The sequence below is a fragment of the Anomalospiza imberbis genome, chromosome 6 (assembly GCF_031753505.1).
Source record: "Anomalospiza imberbis isolate Cuckoo-Finch-1a 21T00152 chromosome 6, ASM3175350v1, whole genome shotgun sequence".
Lineage (NCBI taxonomy): Eukaryota > Metazoa > Chordata > Aves > Passeriformes > Viduidae > Anomalospiza > Anomalospiza imberbis.
This window is the reverse complement of record NC_089686.1, coordinates 15,468,397-15,489,581: the sequence shown is the minus strand read 5'-3', so window position 1 is coordinate 15,489,581 and position 21,185 is coordinate 15,468,397. Positions and strand designations below refer to the sequence as shown.

Sequence of the window (21,185 nt, the reverse complement as noted above, 5' to 3'; positions counted from 1 at the left end):
AAGATATGCTTCTGATTATATGAAATCCAACCTATGCATTCACAGCATTTACAGATAAAAATTTCCATGAAGAGACTGCCTTCTTTGGAACCTTTTCTGCAGTAATATTTATCTGTTTCATTATAATTACTTTAGTATTTTTTAACATTTCTGTCAAAATGAATTGCAGCTGATTCACCTAATGTGTACTAATTTGCAAATTAATTCTATTAACTGAATTAGGCTTAACTGATCTGTGTTGTCCAATTGTTCATCTGATTCACCCATCCACAGACAGGAGGAGTAGCCTCAATGGGTTATTGTTCTGTTCCTTTTGAATCACAAACCAGCTGCTAGTTTTCCCCAGCTGTGAGGCTGAGCTCAAACATTAGGGCAGCTGAAGATGCTCTACTCCAAATGAGAGGATTAGATGCAGGGAATTTAATGCTGCCTCAAGTGTCACAAGGCAGTGCAGAATGACATGGCTTGGAAATCACAGCAGTATTTCAAGGCTCTGTTTGGTCCCAGCTTCAGTGTTTTCCTGTGTACTGTGACATCTGTCCTGTGCTTCACAGTGAGTGTTACAGGGCTCCTCAGGACGTGTAAAGGAGAGAAGGACAAACAACCAGGCCCCCTTATGGCCTCCATTGATGGAGCAGCCTCAAGTATGACATAATGATACTCCCTCACAATTCAAAACAAGAAGGGGTTTGGTGAGATTTTGGTCTCCCTCACCTCTTCATGAATGCCTGTAGAGTTGTGAAGACTTAAGGGGGAGCTGTTCCTGCCCTGTTCCAGGTGAGAGTAGGAGAGGTCACACTAAGGTGCTTTGGGATGTGTGTAGGTGGACCTGTGCCAGTCTGAGGCTTCCCTGACCAACTTTTCCAGCAGAGAAACCTGGATCTTAAATTTTTGCCGGAAGTTAGTTTTCAGGTAAGTGATAGCATCTTGGGGTATTTAAAATGCAGCTCTAGTAAAGGGTAGTTCCAGAGACTAGGAAATGGACCTTTAATGATGGGACCTTTACATCCTTTGCAACTAGTTTTACTCTTTGCCATGGGGGAAATACTTTGGCTGGTACCTTGAGCAGAGGGAAACACAGCAGGCACCTCAAATACATCTGTATAGTTTGAGTTGAGGTTAGAGCTAAATCTAAGAGGCTTTTGTCATTATTCCAGTGCAAAAGGAACAGCTGATCTGAGTCACAGACAATGTGAAGGATCCTGGCATCATTGAATAAAAACCCTAAATATGATTTATCTGAGTTTCTCTAAGCCAACAGCATCTTACCTAAGCTGTCACATGCTTCTGAAGTGGATCCAAATCTTATATGCCCTCCTAAGTCCACCCTTAGTAATCTCAGTAAAATATTAATTTTCAGTGCTGCTGTCAAACAAAAAGTTGAAAGTACCAGTGAAGTGTATTGATTTTTAAAAGTGAAAATTGAGTCTCGAGGGAGTCTGGCTAGCTCAGAGGACTGTGTAATGCATTGATGATCCTGACAGCCATTCCAGAAGAGAATGGTGGCTCATGGCTGTAGAATGTTCCTCACTTCTGGCACACTCTCAGGGGGTACAAGCCTTGACCTGTAGAGTTTTCTGGGCATTCATCTCAAAGGGAGCAGGCACTTGAAAATCATTGCAATTCCAGACTAAACACCTTCAGTTCTTGATACTTAGATCTTTTTTTGTTTGTTTATTTTAGAAGGTGTTCTGTTGCTGAAAATCTCTCTTTAAGAGCCTTAATAGAGATGGATAGCAATTTAAGAACGGCATAAAGGAAAATATGTTTTCATCATTGAGAGAATTGATTTACAATTTTTGAGATAGAAAATGTATTTCAAATTCAATGATTGCTGCTCTTGCTTAGTATGTTTAAGCAACATCAACAAAGCTCAGAAAAAAATGCAGGAGTGATTCCCCAAAGTGTCTTTGAAAATACCATCTTTTTCTGCTCTGAATACTGCAGAAGCTTCTCAGAACAACTTTTTAATTAAAACAACAAAATGTGCTACTCGCCACAGAACTGAAGTGGCCTCCTCGTTGCCTTCTAAATGGGAATTATGATTTCAGCTCCTTCATCACCACTTCTACTAAGCAAGAATCAAGAGCAATCAAGTCTGAAAGACCATAGGAATCTCAGATTAATACAATCAGCCTGCCAGTAGGGAGTCTTTTTTTTTTTGGTATAAAAATAGCAAATAATAATGCCAAGTAGGTCCTTTTATGTTATTTTTAAAATTTTTATTGCTACTTGCTTCACACCATTAAATGCTTGGAAGAAAGATACAGTAACTGCAGCTATTATGGTTAAACTTTAGATGAATGTACTTGTCAGAATATAAATGAAATCCTATATCACTTTGCTCATTTTGTTTTGTTTTCCCCATCCTAAATGAAATTACACAGAATTAAATTTTTGAAGCATGACCATTGCACAGAGAATTATTCAGCTAAGAACTGGCCACCTGCAAGAGGTTCTCTCCTCCCTCCCCTTAAGCTTGTTATTTATTGTCTCTGTTACTAATTAGGTTTCCTGACTTAAACTTAGTTTGCAGATGATGGATTTTAAAGAATATTATAAGGGACAGGACATCAAGGTCAATATTTGAAATTGGCAGAGAAGTAACCTTCAGAGGGCTCAAGCTCTGCGATAGCCCAGGACAGGGAGAGGCTATGAGCTGAGGGGACAGTCTTGTTAGTGGCTTTTGTTGGGTTTTTTAAAGTTTTTTTAAGGGTTTTTTGGGGGGGGGGGGTTGGTGGATTTTTTTTTATTATTGTTTCACCCTTAAATCACAGCATGCAGCAAATAGCACTTCTGGTAATGACACCATAGTTATGAAAGTTAAAAACCTTATTCATTAAAAGCAGCACCTGGTATATGAAGGGCTTCCCTAGGCATCTGGGAAATGCTTCCAGGGTGGAAAACCAATATATTTTCTTGCAATCTAAAGGTAAACTGTCAAGGAGCACAAAGGAGAGGAAGCCCTATAAGCATTTTAGATAAACATTGACTGCTTTATTGCTCACTGAGAATTTAGAAAGGAGGGGCTGAATGGAGAAGAGTCATAATTGGATCCATGGCTAATTCTGCAGCAGTGAGGTGCAGTAACAGCTAATCTTTCATATGTATAAAATGGAAAATTCCACTTCAGTCCAGTTCTGGTGCTAGATCTACTTTAAATAGCTATTTTCTCCTCCATTAGACCTAATGACTTCATTACAGTCTCTTGCAATGTAAGGCACTGCTTGGAGCAAATAGGATGATTGGAGTACAGTCCTCCACTGGTTTCATGGTTCAGGGCACCCTCTCAGGAGCAGAGTTTCACCATTTGGCCTGTGGGGGCTAGGAAGCATAAGGGGAGTATTCTCTGAGAATGAGCCCAGGGTGAAAGAGCAAAAACTATTTTAGACTGCATGTACTTTTGGTGGAGTCTCTCTTTCCTAGAGATCTGAACTGTTTGTCCAAACAGACAGTTTCCTTCCCTGACAGTTTCCTTCCATCACTGATGTGGTGGTGCCAGAATTTCTCTTCTTTGACTTCTACAGTACTTTTCCTTTTGACATGACAAACTGAGGCTCTAACTTGTGATCAGCCCAGAACTGCTCAGGCAGTTGGACTAGATGATCATTGTAGGTCCCTTCCAACAGAAATAATGTATTTTATTGTATTGGATTCTATTTTATTCTACTCTATCCTAGATCCAGGGTGCCACGTCCAGGGCTGGGAATCTGTGATGATTGTTGCTGGAGGCTTTTATTCAGCATCAGCTGCTGTCACAAAGATACACAAACTCTTGGCTAGATTTTCAAAGGCTTCTGTAAGACTTCTTCCTATGAAATGCATGTGACTGGGACTAGGGCCTTGAGAATCTGCCCTAAGAAATCTACTAAGTTGTAATAGTTATGACTCATTCATATACAAAGCTATAGCCAGGATGACAATCTGAAACAAACTGGGAATCACCATTCAGCTGGTTTACAGAATACTCCAGTAACTCATGCAGTACTGACAGAACAACCCCAGTATTTCAGGGGGCTTTTGCTCCATACTAGCTTGTGATATCTTGGTGTTTATCTATGCAAAGTCTCTATTTTTCACACTGAGATTAAGTGGACAGAATCACTCATTGCAATCACTCTTACATTAGTAATAATCCAGCTCTCCCCAGCAGGTTGATTAGGTACCCTGGATAAGACAGCTGTAGGAACTGCTGTGACAGGAGAGACTGACTGCTGAAACACTGCTGTCCATGGAGCAGTGGCATTTTCATTTGGGAAATGTCAGCAGTGGGTGAGATGGAAAGGATGTGTTTGAGAGCTCAGAAGCTAATGATGGGACACGCTTCTTGCTACAAGACAAAGCAGAGGACTTGGAGTAATTGTTGCTGTTTTTATTCCAAGTCACTGCTCTTTATTGGATTAGCCAAGCTAAAATCCCCTCCAAATTAATGCTCAGGAACAAAACATATGTAATTAAAGAAATAATATTTACGTAATTAAATTTGTTTGTCCTCAAATTATCTGATCTCCTTTGCTGTCACAGAGAGTCATATTTTAAAATGTGCATACTTTGATACTGCATTCAATTCCAGCATATACAGCTTTAAGTTGTCACTGAAGTACTGAAACAACCATTTAATGCTTTTGTGAGGCAAACTAAATAAGGGACTTGTATAGATCTGCTCTCTAATATACAAATAAGGAAAAATGGTTTCATCTGTGGTATTCATTGAGATACAGTGATTACTCTGACTCTAGTAATTGTCAGCAGCCAAACGACCTTCATTGGAATGCCCTGGGATAGGACATGGAGAAGAGAGGTCTGACTTCCATCTTCTTGGTCCCAGACTAGCACCAGTCTTAGACAAAACATCCGTGCCTCAACTCCTTTGTCATAGTGCACGGGAGGTAAGACTGACCTCCCTCAGAGCAATTTTATGAAAATGAGGTTTTTATTTGTAAAGCCCTCTGAGAACTGTCAAAGGAACTTGCCCACCCCCTTGCCTCTGTGTAAAGATCTGTGCACAAAAGATGGTTCAAAAGGAATTTGAAGACCCCAAGAGGTGGAGATCTGAGGTAGCTATGGGGTCTCAATGGGTCAGTGGAGAAAATTCCATATGGACCAGTAAGCAAAACAAATAAAGCCAAACCAAGCATCTATTTGGCAGTTTTTTACTAGATTCCAGTATTTCTACAGAGGATATTACCCATTTAACAAAGAGATAAACTTTTTCTGGATGTGATACCTGACTTTGAGGGCATATAAAATTAAATTAAAAAGTCGATTCGCTCACATATCAAATGGGGCAGAAAGTATTTAATTTATTGAACCTCTACATATTGCATCATGTTTTGAAATTTAGAAATAAACTTACAGTCTAGATTGGATCTGACTGTACTTCATGCCAAAAAAGACTGATTATAGCCTAAGAAGGCCAGTTTGATATATTTTCATAACAATATTTTGTTAGTGTTAATAGGCAGCCAAATGCCACACAGAAGTTAATTGAAGCAACAGTCAGGGAAGACCTGAAGTTTGGCTGGGAAGTCCTTAATGAGCAAAATACAAATTGTGCATCACTGTCAGTGATAGACTCATAAACATTTCTGCATTGCAATATTTCTTCCTCTTATGAAGAAAAGAGATGTTCTTAAATTTAAACAAAGGGGAAAATTGGGAAAGAAAGGTCTTGGTAATAAAAAGGCAGAAAGAGGAAGCAAGACAGGCTGTGGGAATAGTTTTCATTTTCTCTAGAAAGATGGTTTTCAGTGTTCTGAACATCTAATGCCTTCAGTGTTTTGTATTACTGAAGTTCTGGATCCTGAGCTACCAGTGGTCATTCATGACAAGGTACATGTCTGATCTCTTCAGGGTAATTTGTATGCCTGAAGTTGCTCCTTGGTATACATAGGACACCTGCCTGGGATGCAGGAGAGGAACATTGAGGTGCTGCTTCTGCACAAGTGAGTTGTAGCCTATCTTCCTCCTGAGGGGCAGTGTGTGCAGTCCCTCTCGTGGGGCAGGATTTGCTGATTGGGAAAATTCTGCTAAAAATCCAAACTTCTTCACTCCCTCAAAGGTTTGAAATGCAGTTACTAACCACCCCAAAAGACCAAAAAGATGGAACTTTGCAGATTCCAGACCAAAATCCAGTGCTATTGTTCAGCAGTCATCAGCAGTGATAACAGCTTTGGGTTGGGCAATGGAGTGTGTTCAAAGCACAAGGGATGGCAGAATCCGGCCCATAAAGACAATCCAGTCTGCTTTATTCTCCAGATATGTAAGGAAATTGGGATTTTTTGGGAAAAAATATTGCTGCTTAGATTGCTGCTTTAATTTCCTTACTTTTGCTGAGGTGTTTTAGTTAAAGGTTAAGGCTTATATAAAATTCTGACTCTGCAGAAAATATTTTCTTCTCAGATCCAATTTCTACTCAATTTTCCTCAGCAGAACAACTTCAGGCCTTGCATGGCAGAGTAGTGACACCTATTAGCTTCAGTGGCAGGAAGCCATTAGCTTAGCCGAGATGTCACAGGGCACCTTGCTTGCAGGCATGTGTGTAGAGTAACAATTCAGAGACAATCAGGTAAAGTCCAAAACAGGCACCTTCTTGATCAATGAAAAAACACACTCAGAAAATTAAATTGCTAAAAGTAAAGCTTGGTCATTCATCTTCTACAGAGCGTGATGGGGTAGGAAAAGCAATAGAAAAGAAGCTCTCTGGCCTCTGAAGGCCTGCTCCCTGCTCTGCAGGATTTCCTGCTAAGTGCCCTCTGTGCCAGCTCTTGCAGGTGTGTGAGTCTGTGCTGGAGCAATTACCCATCCCAGAAACAGTGGTGGAGATGCTGTGCACTTCAGCTGGGGGAAGCTCTGGGCTGGATGCAAGCACTTTCCTCTCCTGATGCTGACAGAGAGGCTAAAGGGACCCTATGAAATGCACCCACCTTTCCTGCCATGACTAGGATGTCCAAGCTTTTAATCTCAGAAACTTCTGGGGGATAGGAAAGGAGCCGAAATGTACTGAAGAGAAAGCAAAGCCTTTTGAGGTCTGACATGGTGATGGAGAAGACACAGTGGCACTCAAGCAGTCTGCAGGCCTGCCTGCTCCTCAGTTTGCCCTCCCTCTTTCTGGAATGAGCGTGTGTGACACTGGTGCCCGGTGTGGGCTGACCTCGCTTGCCTGCTTGCTGCACTGTGAGTGTGGTGTGGAACACCCCTCCTGAAGGACAGCTGCTTGTCTCCTTAGTGTCACAGAAAGTTAGTGTCCACTGGCTTTGGTGGTAGCTGTACAGGATGGAGAAGAGGAATGATGGATGTGCTCTTCAAATATATGAAAGTTTATACAAAATATAGACACATGAATGAGGTATTGCAAGGGAAGGGAGTCAGGGCACATAAGGTCCTCCTACAGATGTGTATCTGCTTGTACTCTGGCGTGAAAATGGGGCTGTTACTTTTAGTGCTTATTCACTCAATGCCAGCTAAGGTACCTCTGCACACTGCTGCACTCAGAGCACAGATGTGTCTTCACTCTCTAACTTAATGTTTTTCAACACACAGGACCCTTGGGAGCCCATGGAATACTTTTTGGGAAGCTGTGAAAGCTGATGAAAACAAGCAAGCTTGTATATACCTGCAGCAATCCTTGTGTTTGCTGTTTCTAGAGGAGGCTTTCTGCAAACAGGACTGACTGGTTACCACCTCCTTTGGGCTGTCTGTTGGATGTCTGCTGGGGGTCTGGCTTTGTTTGTTGTGTCCATGTCTTATGAGAAGAACATGACAGAATGGGGATTTACATAACAGTAAATGTCTCCCTGCTTAAAAAAAAAAATAAAATTTCAAAAGGAAAGTTCGTTTGGATTGAAACCAATTGTTAAGGGAGGAATAAAGGAAGTTGTTTACAAAGTGTGGGTCACTGGTTGACAAGAGAGGAGGAAATAGAATTTATGTAATAGGTCACATAGGTTACACTGTTCAAATTTCAGACTGTGACTGTTCAGAGGAAAATTTTATCAGCAAACTGTTTGCAGAAGGCTATCCAGATATTGGGGTTTGTTTGGATAAGAAATAATGAGAGAGCTTGCATGAAGAATTAACGATCCTAAATGAAGAAACAATGTCAAGTCAGAACATCAGCTGCTCAACTAATTAGCTTAATGGATTTGGCTCTCTCTAGAGAAGAAGTGGTTCTGCATCATTTTTCCTTGTGGTTTTTTGCTTGTTTGTCTTGCTGTTGTTTGGTTCTTTTTAGTTCCACATTTGAGCAGTGTTAATTTTAATCTGATTTTTCTGATTCTGTGTTGTCTCAATACCTCAAAAGTTCTGTAGAACATTTTCATATACAACAAAAAACCAAGCCCTGCTGGCATTAGACCACAAGACACAGTTTGAGTTTTATGCCTGTTTGGGCAGTGGGAGCCAAAGAGACTTTGCCAATTTTGCTGTATATATTCACATTTTGACCTTTCTTTGCTATGAAACTGATAAATATAGCAAAATTGGTTTTCACATCTTCAGGGTAGATAATTTTCTGATTTAAATGCTTCTCTGAGGCATGTTCTTTTATGTTTTATGAACTTTCTCCCCCAGCTAGAAAGAAAAATAGAAACCTTCCTGTCCTATCTGGTTTGGACAAGCAAATCAAGAAGGGATGCAGATGTTTAGAGTGGCTACAAGAAAATGCCAGCATATATGTTGTCTTTAGGAAAGTTAGGAAAAGATACACAGCCTTTGAACTGCATCATCCATTGAAAAAGAAATGCATTTCATCCAAAAGGAAAAAATGCCAAGGAAAAAAGCAGCAAAAAGAGGCAGTAATTTACACCACAGACGGTGACTGAATAAGGCAAGTAGTCAGGTGATGTCAGAAGAGCAAAACAAGAATCAAGCAGTGAAACACAGCAGAGCAGATGAGAAAAGGAGGGCGGTACATCTAGTACTGTAGCGTGGAGATCCCCTATTTACAGAACTTTAATCAGGCAGTGATTGATTTTTAAGGAAAGGCTGGGTACTGTGGATAAAGGGGCATTACTATAATAATGCAGATAAACTGGCGCCCTGGAACCTGTCTGGAGAAGTGTTCTGTGTTTGCCTAAATAATGGAGATAAGGTAATAAAAAGCTCTGGGATGCTGGAAGCAGCCTTGGACTGCAGGCGGAGGGCACAGGGCTGTGCAGGAGCAACCACAGCCACATGGACAGGGAGAGGGAATAGGGCAGATGCAGGCTCAGAACAGCACCACTTTTTTTTTTCCTGACACTTAGGTGAAAGGAAAAAAAGTATCTTTCCTTTCAGTAAAACTGAAGATCCTTTGCTCCAGTGGGAGGTGACTTTTACAAGGTGAAGTTAGCAGCTCATTTCTATGAATGGAGCAGATTTATGGCAGTTGTTCTATTTTGAATGAAGTAGCACAATTCTATGGGAGGGAGAGAATGAAGCATGAATATTAGTGGTGCAAGACTGTGCACTATTTCTGTTCTTCGCTGACAATCAGAAATTGATAAGTTACCCATAAGACAGTTTTTTCTTTCATTACCTTAGGGCTTTTTTGTGAAGAAAAAAATTGCTATAAACCATCTATAAAACATGTAAGGTGGAAAAAAAAGCCACTCATAACAGAATCAACCAATAAAAAAATCAAAATATTGAACAAAAGAGAAAGGGGAAATGAAAAGAGAACTAAATTTTGAAGTGTGGTTTCAGTTCTGTTGCGTCAGTCATTTGAATTTAATGGCTGGAAATGGAATCAGACAAATAACTTTTTGCCAAGCGTATCCTTTCCTACAACACCCACTGCCAGTAAACCTAAGGTACACATTCCAATGGGACCTAAGGGGCTCTGCCTGAGCAGTCACATTTGCCTTCAGGGAGGTGGTTGCTGCATATGGAAATAATTAGTGCTCTGGGGAACTGGAAAAAAAAATGTCCTCTGACTCCAGCAAATGCTCTTTGTGGGCCCTGCATCAATGTCTCCAAATTAGTTGTCTCAGTTTACCTCAACTTGGAGACTCTATTCACCAATGCTGGCTTAAGATAGTGAGCAGTCATACTCTGTGACCCATAAGGGCTAGTGCAAATTCAGCAGGAGATGGTTTGTCTGTTACCTCTTTCACCCACATGGTCCAGGGAGAAACTAAGGCTTTGATGTTCCACAGATTTCACAGGATATCTAGAGCTAGGTCCCTCCCTTTGTCCAAAGCCTTGAAGTGCAAGCTAAATCCAGAAAATATTTATGCTTAAAACAAACAAACAAAGAAACTAACAAAATTAAGTCCTCTGTTGTATGATATCCATGTAGGCAATGAGCAAAGAAACAAAATGGTGGCATGAGCTGCAGTGCTGTGTCTGGAGATGAATATCTGGGTACCTGCAGTCCATCAGAGCCCGACATCATCTGCAGCCTCTTGTGCCACTAGGTAAGGACAGAAGAGCACATCTCTACAGCCTCACACAGGTACCCACAGCCTGCTAGCTGTCATGGGGAAAAGCTCCTATCACAATCCCTAATTCCATACAGCTGGCAATGTCTCCTGAGGCACTGGTGGTTTGTGGATGCAGGTGGTGTCCATCGGGGTGCTCTTACATTTAATAGAGAGGTTTTAAGTTTGGTCTGAAATTGTGGCACTTAGCTAAAAATCTGTCTTTTTGTTGGGTTCTTTTGAATGACAGAGATGAAGAAGGAACACCTTCCATTAATTCAACACCTTTTGAATGACAGGAAAAAACTGAACATCTTCCTTTACCAGGCTAGTTTCAGATTTCAAAGACCCAGTAGCCTGTTTCCTTTGTTCTATTTCCTTTACTCCTTTTATTCAGTAAAACTGATGCCCTGAAAGTTGTACCAAGAATGCACAGGCTGGCCTAGTGCTTACCACTCAACATCAGTCCAGAGAGGAAGACATGATCTGCACCATGGGTTTCATCAAAACAGGACAACTCTTCCCTCCAGTGCTTTTCCAGGGCTGTGACTTTCTCTAAGGATGGCTCCACGCAGCACAGGGGGCTGTGAGGCTGAGCCAGAGCAGTAAGGTGGAGAGTGCTGAGGGATGCTCATTGCTCAGCTCTGTTGAGTCAAATATTCAAATAAAAAAAATATAAGCATCCGCTGAGAAAACCACATTTAATTAGAAGGGAATAAAATGAACATGCAGAATAAAAAGGAGACCTGAACTGTTGCGGAAAGGAAGTTGAAGTAATCCATCTGAGAATTCTTTGAATGATTATTATTAATAACATTGAACGCTTATGTAGCATTTTTTGGGTCAAGTTCATTGCTGTAAATCATCACAACAAATGTGGAATGTAGGTTATTCTTCAGCATCCAAATGTCATGTCTAATGGATATTAGTTTAGTTATCACTACCATATGATAAGGGGGCCAATTCTCTCTTTGTTATTGAAGGGCTTTCTCCTCTAGCCTGCAAATAATAATCTTACCACTTGTGTATCACCTGTGTCTGTTTCTTGCCATATTAAGTATGGAATAAAATGTACAGAACCTAATATGGAATAACTGTTTTCATCTCCAGTACAGTTTTAAAATATATTCCTTTATGCAAAAGGATATTATAGACAACTATTTTATACTTTGGTTTCAACAAACATTATGTTCCCTACTCCAAGCCCCAGAACTCTGTGTGAAACAGCACTCACTCTCTTTAATGTGGAAATCCTCAATATGAACCCACCCGCAAAGTATTACACCAGCCAGGTCCATGGGAAACCAGGCACTCAAATAATTACACTTAGTGCACCACCCTGTAAACCCACAACCCCAGAACTCTGCTTCCCCGCCTCAGCTCTTCAGGTCTGGCAGCTTCAGCAGATCCTTAATCATTAGCAGCCATGATCATCTGCTGGGCACTGCACTTTCTGCAACATCTTTGATAGTTAGAATTCCCCTCTCTGATCTAATATCAAGGGATTGCAGCCTCAGCTGGTGATCTATTTCATTCACACATACTATTTGCAGTCCATTGTCTTAAATAAGTTAGAGTTGAAAATTAATATAGGTCAAAGCAAGATTTTACATAATGATTGTTTTCCAGACACACTCTGGAGACTGATGCATAATCTGACAAAGTATCCTGAAGCAGATCTCACCATGTATAGACAAGTTTGTGTAAGCAGGAGACCAGTTAATAGGTTGGAAAAACAATTGTGAAACAGCTATTTTAAAAAAATCTGTTTGTGCTACAAATAGCATCGACAAGATCATTCCTGGAATAAAGGTGTATTTTCCTGGTGTAAATGTACTTGAGAGTTTGAAATGTTTGGGGAAAGGTGGGTTGGTAGCTAGTGTAGTGTATTTTATTTTTTTTTTTAAGTTTTCTTTTTATTTTTCTATTTCTGCTGATTAAATGCAAGTCAAGGCAGAAAATCCCTAAAAACACAAAACCAAACTGAGTGCTGATTGTTTTTAAGCTTTCCTAAGCTGATGGATTGTCATGTTGTTTTCAGCTGCTCGGTTCCCTTGGAGAAAGGGCACGTCTGTGCAGTGTGTGCTGAATTCAGGTGATGCTGACAGACTGCAGCCATCAGAAGGGTCGAGTTGGCTTTTGGGGCAGCTCTGGTCATTTCTGTTGACAGCGTGTGACCAGCCAAGTTGGGCAGACGTGTAGCTCCACACCCTGAGGCGAGCCGGCTGGAAGGGCGTTCCTTCCTCGCTTACGCTTCTGAGTTCCTTCCCCTCATATGAGAAACTGCTCAAAACAGGAGGAAAAACTGATTTGAAGGGGGTGTCTTATGGCTGCTGCACTAACCTAAAAAAGAATAAGAATTGTAGGGAGTGGGGCTTCATGCTCTAATATATTTGCAACCTGCATTTCCATGTTCACTTCAACAATGAAGTACTGGCCTTGCCAGTAAGCCAGGCACCTTGGGCTCCTCTCCCATGTGCTCTCCAGACCCCTCTGAGGTCCCAGTTTGGGTTTCTGTCTCCAGAGAGAGTAGCTGAGCCTCTGAGCAGCCATGAGCCCACAGCTGCTGGAAAAGCTTGTGCTGTGTGTGTTGCTGCTGGCTGGGAGTGAGGGGAAGCGCCGTGGGCTCTTTGGTTGTCCCCTGCAGAGGATGCCTCACCAGATTGTGCAAGTGACCTCAAAGGAATTGTCTGCCCAAGAATTATTGTTTTCAGAATAACATTCATCTAGGCAGGCTGAACTAAATTGCATCCATGCACACACACGCGCAAACAAGGTGTTTTCATCAAATTTCCTAAATTTTATACTTCCTAAATTCATATAAACACAAATTGTTTTGTATTAATTAATCAACTGTGTTTTCCAGAATAACGTTGCATTTTCTTTACAAATAAGTATGAAAATGCCCAATTTTGGAGGGACTGTTTGTACCCCGATTATTGATTATAATAACCTGATTTTACATTATTTTCCACTAAGATGAGTATTGGACATCATTGGACTGGATACCACCTGCCCTGCTAAAGTGGCTGAGTGCAGCAGCATCTGCCCTCAGCATCAGTAAATTCAGACTCTGTCGGCCTTGTACTGTGTTACAGCTGTTGTCCCTGTGTGACCAAAGAGAATGGGGTTGTTCAGCCCCCCCAGGCACAGGTACTTATTTCAGGGTAAGATGGGTTGCCATCTGGAGTTGCTATCTTTCTCCATTGAAAACAAGGTTCTGGAGAGCTTAGATACATTAAACACTACGTTTTTTAGTTTGGTTAAAATTAGATGAGAGGAATCCTGCCTCAGGTTCTTAGGCTTCGTAAGTCACAGGTGTTGAAAATAAACCTCTTCTCCCCTATAACAACCGACAGTGCACTGTTATTGATATTCCTCAAGGTACTGACAGCAGAAGTGGAACCAATTCAGATCACATGGTACTACACAGACAATCTGTCACCGTGTTTAGACATCAGCCAGCACAGTAGAAATATCAAATGGGAATTCATCTGAAGACTCATCTTGGTAAGTCAAAACTCTTTAGACTGTCTAAGGGAGTGTTGATTTTAGAGCATCATTCAAATTTATGATTGATTTGTTTCCTGTTTGTACACTAAACAGCATTTCAGAAAAGACTTTATTTTCCCCCTCAGAAATGATAAATTTTAATTCTAAAATTCCTTGGCTCCATCTGGTATCTTATCAACACAATTCCAACACAACATTACAATTACAAAAATAAACTTCTGGTGCTTTTCCCCATGCCGATTGCTATGGAGTAGTTCTACTGCTTTTAGTAGGGCCATTAAAGGTAGCATGTGACCTTGTGGACACCACACAGTCTGATGCTTGAGGTAAGGAACTGCTTGTTAAATTTTCCTGGTTTTTTTTCTTCCTTGAATAGAGTGTTGGCTCCGAAAAATCATAACCTGAAACCAGCGAGTCTCTTAAATGCACCTGAAACTGAGTTAGGAGACCTGAATTCATATTTGAAGTGATGAGGCATGAAGAAAAAAAAATCCCTGAACCAAAAAACATAGCAGCCAAATCAGTAATTGCTCAGTTTGGTCCCATTCCTAGATTCTCATACAACCTCAGTAACTTCAGATATGCCCCTTCAGTACATAAAAAAAATGGGGAAAATGGTAAACCCAGAGATATTTCCCAGTCCCTTCTTACTTTATAATTTTCCAAAGAAGAATCAAATTATAAAAATTTTGCCTCAGTGATTGGGACAGGGAGAAAAGGTTTCTTTAAAAGATGTCCTGAACAGTTTATGCTGCATTGTCATGGAAAATTGCAGATCCTTGCTGCTCATTTCTAGACAGGCAGTCTGTGTGTGTGCCTCTGTGCAGGAGGCAGGGAGCTGTAGGATTGTACCCCTCTTCATGCAGTGCCCAAGGTATCAGGAAAGAGGAGAGCAGAGCAGATTCATGTGGTCATTCATTTGAGGGATTTCTCATGCTGAGAGTGTCTACCAGCATGTATGACCAACATCACCTGTTTCAAGGTAAAATAATACCATGAGTGGAAAGCGCTTCTGTTTTATTTCTGCTAAGTGGTTTTTCTTTTCTGCTAAGGTCTGTTTCTACCAAGATACCCAAAGAGGAGAGCAGCAAACTTCCTTGCTGAGCACCAGTAATTTTAAACTAAATTTACAATGGTTTTGATCTTCCAAAAGTATAGTTTTAAAAAATAAATGAGATGAATTGCTTTTAACTCTACCCCTGACTTTATTCACACATATTGAATGGTTCTTGAACAGGAATTGACTGATATTCAGTATCTTAATTTTAGTTGGAATGGTAGAAGTGGAGCAACCTCACCTCAGAGAGGCTTTTCAGTGGACTTTTCATCCAGGATAAATGGCCTCTGAAGAAGGGAAACCATGAGTTTCCAGAAGCTTGTAACTGGTGATGAAAGCATTGATCTTCTCATGAAATTTAATCCCAACTCCAAATACCCAAGGAATTAGAGATTCTCAGTTAAAAAAAATCAGAAGTTACTTCTAGGTTTTGTTTTAATATTTTCTTCCCCCAATATCATTCTTGGAAGCAGCAGGACTGTTCTGCAACTCCTGGACAAATGCAAAGGTCAGCTTAAAGCAGAGTGTTAGCATGGAAAATTTCAGCACAAACTTTTCACACCTTTGTTGGTTATAGACACACTAAATGCTGGGTCTTCAAATGGAATGACTCAAGGAAAAATACCACTGCATCTGGCATCCACATGTACTGTATGTGCTTTTTGGGATTTTACCATCCAAACTTGGTCCTGCATAATTTTTAAAATGAAGATGGGGTAGGTGTGATACATTCCTGAGAAGTTTTACAGGCTCCAGAGATTTTCTGAGGGAGCATTGCAGGAACACCAGAGGCACATAGCCTGCCAGAAGACTTTTACTTGATGATTCCTGATGCTTTCATCACCTGCCTCTAAAAGTTACCAAAGGACTGACTTTGAACAATCCAGACCTGTGTCTGTCTAAGCTGTTTTGTCTGCCAGCCAGATGGTCGATAGGTGAGGGCGACCTGCTGCTTCCAGGGCAATTTCCTGGGGACAAGACAAATAGCACTTCTTCCCCTGGAGCCAGAGGTCACAAGAGACAATGCATTTAAAGTAAGCAAGGCTCTGAGACATCCTTGTTTGAAATTCCACCTGAAATTCTTGGGTTATTGTTATTATTATTATTATTATACCCAGTGTTTAACATCACTAAGCTATCGCCCAAGCAGCCAAGCAGCCAATATCTCAATTTGTGGGCACAGAGCCATGCAGCTCGTGTTATCCTGCAGGGAATTGGCTGCTGGTGGCCAGGGTGGGCAGGGTGACCAGGGCCATGATGCTGGGCAAGGGACTGTGCAATGCCTTGCTGTGCATGAAACAGGCACAATGAGGGGCTTCCTGCTCTCCAGCTTCTCCCTGTCACCTGAGTGGGCCATGGGTCCAGACAGGACTTTCTTCTGCTGTGCGGGTTCAGAGCTGGGACCTCGGCACGATGATTTCAGCTACCTCAGTGCGGCTGAGAGCGGGCAGGGGCACCTGGCTTTCATAAGCAGCTGCTTATGAAAATGCTCCCATTTTGCTCCTGAATGCCTGCCTGCCTTTCAGCTACCTCTGGAGAAGTAAGCAGATGGGTGATCAGGTGCATTTATGTTTTAATCCCTTGTTAAAAATAAAAGACAGGCTTTGAAATATTCTGTTTTAAGCAAATGGCTGCAAATAAGGTGTGAAGCCCACAGCCAGAATATGCCCCTCACTCTGCCCTTTTCACTTCTCTCACCCTCGTGGTACCTCCCGCACAGCCGCCTCCTCTCCCCCCGTTTATTTTTTTAATTTTCCAGTAGGCATATCAATTAGATGAGAGATTTTCCTTTTAAACATTGGGATTTTCACTTGGCCTGCTAAGGCTGTCAGGTCTTGTTTGCTGCTGAACAGTTCATGCTTTGGTGCTGGACAATACATGAATGTTTAAATTGCCTGAAATGTCTAATTGAATTATCCTCAAATTACAAATCAAAATAGGGGAGGCTGTCTCCGGCTCACAGGCTCGTTCACTGGGATGTGTCTGCCATGCTGCTGCTTTTCTTTATATTTTCTTTTCTGCTTCCGACTAGGCCTGTGTTAAATGCAACTTAAATACTGAAAGCATTTCTGTTTGCGTGTGCAGGGGGAAGTGATGCCGAACGTAAAGGGAAATTTATTCACGTTCCGGCCCTGAGTTCTTTTTGTGCTGCACAGAAATGTATTCATGAAATTTATATCAACGCATAGGAAAGGAAAACAGCCAGCTGCTATTTACAATGAAACTTCCTTTCTCTTTCAGCCACAGTGATATATCATATAAGATACTTTCAGGCAGATATATATAAATACCATTTAACTATTTTTTTATGAGAGCTCACGGATTAAGGACAACAACTGCCATAAAAAAGATTTGATATATCTAGCCAGCATGCATGATAAAATCAGCTTTCTAAAGCCTTGCCTTTAATACAACAAGGGAGAAATTTAAACCAGAAGGATTTTCTTCTCTAAGTTCTTAGGGGAGGCAGAGCTGGGTCTCCATGCACCATGTCTGCCCTGTCCTGCACCCTCCCCAGCACCCCTGGAGGCTGATCAGGACTGTTCTCAGTGCAATAGTGCTTTTTTCATGGATGTAATACCTTCTATAGAATTTTATAATACATGACACAGGGGGCTTAAGTACCTACATCCAGCCTCAATCATTTTTTTACTGAACCTTAACTTGTTCAATGACTGCTGAATCAAGGACTCAGAGTGGGTGCTGGTGCTGCACACTGTGTCCAGCACTTGCACCATCCCTCCTCTCCCCAGAAAATACCCCTTGAGGGACTGCACACTTCATCAAGGCATTGGTGCCTCCCCCTGAGGCTCCCAGGACATCCCATGTGCTCTGTGTTTGCTGCTCAGGTAAGGAGCCTGTGCCAGGGTTCACACCTGGATGCTCACACCCACATGGGCTGGGCTGGCAGGACACAGTCTGATCAGGAGAACTGCCAATCCCCGTGGCTGTATCAAACTGTGCCATGGTGCAAGAAAGAAGCAGCAGGACAAGAGTTTAAATGTTGCAGTGAGTGCCTTTTTTAAACTAAAGCCAAAAGTAAAACAAGTTCAGAACATGCTGATTATCTTATTTATCTTGGTATAAATATTCTCCATATTTTTTTCTGAATATTAAAAAAACTAGTTTCAGGCCACTTTCAAGGGCAACTTCTCTGTAAACTCATAATTAGACAACTGTTTCTGTGCTATAAATATGGTTGAAGACATTGCAATTATGAAATAACCTTAAAGAAATGGCTTAGATAAAATCTTTATTAATGGAAGATCAGCTCTGAAGGGATATTTTTGATAAGAAAGAAATTTGTATTAATATTAAAAATGTTAACACTCCAGTAATTGAAGACTAATACATACTGTAACTTCAGCTGCCAGTTGTTTTTTGTTGTTTTCTTTTTTTAAAAACATTTGATTGCTTTGTGAGCAAAGATATCTGCATGAATCAAGCACGCCCAAATAAAAGCATCTTTCAGAAATGGAGAAAATTCTGATTTGGAAATAATTGTACTAGGCATCTTTTTAAAAGATGTAGACCTTGGCAACACGTGCCCAGATGAAACCAGTGAAAAGCACTTCATGATTTTATATTACCAGAATTACAGAATACACATCTCTCTCATTATAATTTCTTGCTCCCTCTCCAAATGACATTAAACCCCAGTAATCTAATTTCTCTCCGGCTATCATAACACTGGTTCACAGTGATGGGATGGTGAAGGAAGAGCACATCAGGCAACATCAGGCTCTTCAGCACAGCGAAGCTGCTGCACCTCATAATATTTAGCAAGGTTTTCAGCTGTACTCAAGACATAACCCTGGTTTCAGGTTTGGAGCTCTTTTACTGTACTCTAGTCTAATCAGATTTGCATCCAATCCTCCCATTGCTAGTTGTGACCATCTCATGATCACTTAGGCAAGACAAGAGCTCAGCCAAACAGCAGTGAATTTGGGGCTGATAGTGTTAGTAGGACTTGAGGGACCACACCAGGGTGTGCCCTGCCCTCTAAAGTGACATTTTTCTTCCTCTGCAGACTGGAGGTAAGGATGTTGATCCAACAGTTTTGATGCCTGAAGCAGGGGTCAATGCCTTCCAGAGGCGTTTTCTTTCTAAGTGGTCACAAAGAGATTTTAACGTGGAAGTTTTCTTCTGCAAAACCTATCTAACATTTAAACCTGATGGATACTGTAGTCTATGGCATAATGATTATTGCTGTAATTCATTAAAGTGACCCCAACCACTTTGCATCATAGACTCATAGAATTGTTTAGGTTGGAAAAGGCCTCTAGGATCATCAAGTCCCAACACTTATCCAGCACCATCACATTCACCACTAAACCATGTCCCCAGGTGCCACATCTATGTGCCTTATTTAAATAAGTCCAAGTTTACTGACTCTACCACTTCCCTGGGCAGCCTCTTCCAATGCTCGACAACTCTTCAGAGGTAGAAGTTTTTCCTAGTATCTGATCTAAAATTCGCCCTAGTGCATCTCCTTTGTCCTATCACTTGTTATCAGTAGAAACTGACCTCTATCTTGCTAGAACCTCCTTTCAGGTACCTGTAGAGAGAGATGAAGTTTTCCCTGATCCTCTCTTTCTCCAAACTAAACACTCCCAGCTCCTTCAGCTGCTCCTCATAAGACTTGTGCTTCAGACCCTTCATGTTCCTACCACGCTAGATGATTACTGCTGCTCTGTCTTATTTAAGATTTTTTTTCCAACCTGGGACATCAAATAATTCCTAAGGCACCAGCAAAAACTGTTAGGGAATAATGTCTTGGGAACTAAAGGCAACCAAAATGCTTCCCTGTTTAAATAAATCCTCCCCTCCCACTGCAGGTGTTAGCTGACCTCCCCAGGCAGTCCTTGGGGAATTACTTCAGCCTCCCCCTGTGGCGAGGGAAGGAGGAGCCCTGCTGTGAAGGAGGAGTGAAGGCTGTGGCAGCCCCTTGGCTTCAGAGAGCCTCACAGAGGCTGTGCTCTTCACCTGTAAAGGCACAGAACTGGGACGGGGAATCCCAGCCAAAGCACCCAGGTTTGGCTACAGTGTGTCAGTGTCCATCTGTGGAAGGACTGGTCCATAAACTGCTTTTGTTCTTGAGTGGAAAAGGAGGGTAAAAGCCATCCAGGGAGTTAGAATATAAATTAACATTATCTCTTGAATATTGTGAATATTCTCTTTTGCACCAAAATAAATAAAGATATGTAGTATTATGTGAAAGGTGAAGAAATCACTCTAAAACTAGACTATGAAACTTCCAGCCCCTCAGCATGAGAGAAAGGGTTTAATGAGCTTTGGGGGGCTGCAGGAATGCATGATTGTAACCCTTTTGTTTATGCACCACCAGCAGTGCACATATCTGGGACAAGAACTGCAGGGTTAGGTGAGACAGAACCAGGACCTGTCCGGAAACACGCACAGTCAGCAGCCACGAGCTTCTTCAGAACCACAACAGAAAGTGCTCAAGCATGTCTGGTAAACTTGGGTAACAAGAGAAGTGCCTGAAGAGGCACTGCAGCCATTCCCCCATTCAGTGCTCTCAGCTACATAGTCAACAGGACACAGCTAAGTTTTTACAAGTACATTTTTATTTAAAATAAAAATTAATTATGGTGCCTTTTTAAAATAGGGTACTGCACAATCTGTATATGCAACACAGTTTTTGGTACAGAACATACTTATTGAGCAATATCCTTAAATACTAAATATACATTAATGGCTTGTTTGAGAAACATGACAACATTAAGTCTGATATTTTTTTCTCTTTAGTCATTTAACCACTGATACAGATTTCCTATAAACAATATTCGTTTTCATCTGTACATGTGGTACACAGTCAAGAAGGCAGATCTTAGAATATTTACATTCATGCATTGATTTCAACACACTATTTTGCAGTTTAAAATAATATATCTTTGTTTGTACAGGTGCAGGGAGTATTGTAAATACATATCTACCATAGGCCTGATTCTCCATTGCTTGGCAGCATCTATGGTCATGACCTGGTTGGAGCAGGGTGCCCACACTTTCTCCAAGTGCTGTGACCATACGGCATGCAAGACTGGACAATCAGGTCTCTGTATAGATATATATCAATATATTTATATTTTATACTTTGTAGAAGTTTCCCCTTTCTTTCCATGTCTGTTTTTGCAGCATCTGTCCAAGGCAGAAATGCTTCCCTGGGCACACCGCTGTGTCAGGTGCGGGACAGG

The 21,185-nt window shown here is 41.3% G+C and overlaps 1 long non-coding RNA gene across 1 annotated transcript; it reads left to right on the top strand.

The window, feature by feature from the left end:
- Positions 1 to 10,150: 10,150 nt before the first annotated feature.
- Positions 10,151 to 15,052, top strand: LOC137476626 (uncharacterized). Its single transcript, XR_011000473.1, has 4 exons — positions 10,151 to 10,435; positions 13,785 to 13,910; positions 14,780 to 14,895; positions 14,966 to 15,052. It is a non-coding gene; the product is annotated as an uncharacterized lncRNA (long non-coding RNA).
- The last annotated feature ends 6,133 nt before the right edge of the window (positions 15,053 to 21,185 follow it).